The following is a 3,645-nucleotide window of genomic DNA, read 5'->3' as shown; positions in this document are numbered from 1 at the left end:
CAGGAGACGATGTGTCCAGGACCACCGCCGGAACAGGAGACGATGCATCCAGGACCACCGCCGGAACATAGGCTGATGCATCCAGGACCACCACCGGAACAGGAGACGATGTGTCCAGGACCACCTCCGGAACAGGAGACGATGCATCCAGGACCACTGCCGGAACAGAGGCTGATGCATCCAGGACCACCGCCAGAACAGAGGCTGATGCATCCAGGACCAACGCCGGAGCAGGAGACGATGTGCCCAGGACCACCACCGGAACAGGAGACGATGCATCCAGGACCACTGCCGGAACAGAGGCTGATGCATCCAGGACCACCGCCGGAACAGAGGCTGATGCATCCAGGACCAACGCCGGAGCAGGAGACGATGTGCCCAGAACCACCACCGGAACAGGAGACGATGCATCCAGGACCACTGCCGGAACAGAGGCTGATGCATCCAGGACCACTGCCGGAACAGGAGACGATGTGTCCAGGACCACCGCCGGAACAGGAGACGATGCGCCCAGGACCACTGCCGGGAACAGAGGCTGATGCGCCCAGGACCACCCCCGGAACAGAGGCTGATGCGCCCAGGACCACCGCCGGAATAGGAGACGATGTGTCCAGGACCACCGCCGGAACAGAGGCTGATGCGCCCAGGACCACCGCCGGATCAGGAGACGATGTGTCCAGGACCACCGCCGGAACAGGAGACGATGCACCCAGGACCACCGCCGGAACAGAGGCTGATGCATCCAGGACCACCGCCGGAACAGGGGACGATGTGTCCAGGACCACCGCCGGGAACAGGAGACGATGCGCTCAAGACCACCGCCGGAACAGAGGCTCATGCATCCAGGACCACCGCCGGAACAGAGGCTGATGCATCCAGGACCACCGCCGGAACAGGAGACGATGCACCCAGGACCACCGCCGGAACAGAGGCTGATGCATCCAGGACCACCGCCGGAAAAGGAGCAAGTTGGGGGTGGCGCCGACGCCGTCTCCCCTGAGCCTGAAGGCTCTTGGGCCCACCCTGAGCCAGGCGTGTTCCCCGGAAGGGGGACTCCTCCTCCTCGAACCAGCGCATGTTTTTCTCCGCCTCCCGGCAGAGAAACTCTCAGAGGGAAATGACCTCTCCCGCTGGGTCCATCTCGGTCGGTCCGTTCTATCACGGTTGGTGTTTGTTGAGGACCCTAAAATGCAGGAGAGCAGGAGGCAGGAGTTGCAAAGGAGGATTTATTTAGCAAAAAAACAAGAACAAAAACGCTGCAGAGCAGGATTAACAAAAACACGAGCGCAAAAACCTGACAGGACACATGGAGGGAGCAAACAGTACGGACCGACATGGAGCAGGGAAAGACAAGACCAGATATACCCAGGGGATAACGAGACACAGGTGCGGACAATCAAGGCAGATGGGGAACAGGAGGGGCAGAAATGAAAACACAAACTGGGGGAAATGTCAAGCCCTGACAGCAGGTCTCTTTCAGCATGCAAGCGTGGACATTACGTGTCTGGCACACACAGATCGTTCTCCACTGATGAAGGAGCAGTCCCCATCCTGGAAACATCTGCTCGAGTGCCGCATCTCAATCTTTACAGTCCTATCTCTTTGTCTTCACCTCCCCACACTTATGTCAATAGATTTAGTCTTTTTTGAATCATGCAGATTGTGCTGCGATCATCCAGCTGTGGCTCTGACACATCTGATGAGTCAACGATGTGCATCTGCTGCAGCAGCCTGATCTGTTAAAGGAGCATGAGGCAGGATAGAGCCAGGATTTATGAAAAAAATCTGTATATGTTTCAAGTTTTCTAGTAATAATGTCAGGTGAAGCGTTCCAAACCAAAAAGAATGAGCCCTCTAGCGTATCTCTCCGTTGCCTTGAACAGGCTGTGTGCTGCAAAATGTGCTGCAATTCGGAGGCCGAATTTCCCGCGCTGTCCTGCGGATGTGACGTCCCATGACGCTGCATGCACGTTCTCCCCGTTCTCCCGTGCCGGCTTCGCTGTTGGCTGCAGTACCCCCGGACGGCTGTCGTGGCGACGGGTGGCGCTAGAGAGTCTCATTTCTTAAAAGGAGCCTCATGCTCCTTTAAAAGACTTTCTCAGGTATCAGAAAGCTGATATCCAGAGCAACACAATCAAGATTTCTTCCATCCACTCAACCATTCAACAATTTCCACTCATCTGAGTTCATCTCACCTGGTTGGAGACGCTTCAAACACCTTCTTCAGGAGGCATCTCAAGCAAATGTTGACATCTAAACCCGTCGCTAAGGGAGAGTCCAGCCAGACTCATTCCCTCTGCCACGACCCATAATTCATGTCCGTAGTGTAGTCGGACCACAGATGGAGCCGTAATCAGAGTCCACAGACACTCCAGCGATCCGTTTCCTGGTCAGTCCTCCCTCACGCATGAACAGGACATGGATTTGGATCCCTCTGCCCCAGCCTGGCACCGATCCTCCTAACACCGTAAAACCAGACCCTCGGCATGGACGAAGAGCATCCCTGATGGAGCCGGTCTCTCACTGGGTCGTAGCTGCAATGATGACCACATATTCTCTGGAATCGGAGCTTCCAGTAATCTGCAGCAGATTACTCTGAAGGACCATGGGGAAACAAGTGGACCTTCAGTCTCTACCACTCCTATTTTCGCATCTGTGGCAGTCAAAATACATAGTCAAAAACAAATACAGAACAATATACGAGACAATTCGACGTAGAACGATTAAGTGCAGTATAGTACAACACTATACAATAACATAACTTAACACAATGAATAGAATCTTTGATCCTAAAGTGCTTCACACCAAATCTAGAGGATTATGACATTAATAATGCAACTGTAATTTATTTAGCAGAGATATACTAGAGCGTATAAAAGATCTTTGGGGCCGGGAGGTCCGCACAGGCGGTACCCTACACCTCCGCCCTGATGGTAACAGCATATATTCTGCATTTGGTCTCAACCGGTCTCAACCGTAGTTCTGCTGAGGCTAAACCTTCCTGTTGCTCCTATCTTGAATGTCTGGATCAACACCAATCTAAGCTTCTACCACAAAGTGAGTTGATCACGCCAGAAGGAGGAATAGGTCTGATAAGGAGTTGCTGGATCTGGCAACACAGAGGAAAACACTGGGACTGAACATGCAGAAGTACACACAGGTGATCGAAGAAGGTCAGGTGACCGCAGAGGGAAGTAACCTGAAACACGACAAAATCATCACTGAGACATTCATGTTTTTATCAAAACAATCACTTCAAGATTACTGCGGTTTAAGACTTTACTTCACACTAATCCTGTGTTCAGGTTTGGTTTCTGTTTCAGGTTAAGTTGTTGTGATATTGTTTTAGTATTAATCTGACGTTGGATCTTTAAACTACAGAGCGAACTGATGGTCCTCATTAATGAACACACACACACACACACACACACACACACACACACACACACACACACACACACACACACACACACACACACACACACACACACACACACACAGCAGTGATCCCGTGTGTGTGTCCACAGATGATGCAAGAGGCGTTGTCAGCTGCACACTTTCAGACATCTGCAGGCTGTTTAGCATCGCAGGGGCGGAGTCAGCTCCGTCATTGGCCGGAGGGTGAACAGACCCCGACTCTGGGGA

Source organism: Cololabis saira, unplaced genomic scaffold, assembly GCF_033807715.1.
Source record: "Cololabis saira isolate AMF1-May2022 unplaced genomic scaffold, fColSai1.1 scf140, whole genome shotgun sequence".
Lineage (NCBI taxonomy): Eukaryota > Metazoa > Chordata > Actinopteri > Beloniformes > Belonidae > Cololabis > Cololabis saira.
This window is presented reverse-complemented; position numbering follows the sequence as displayed.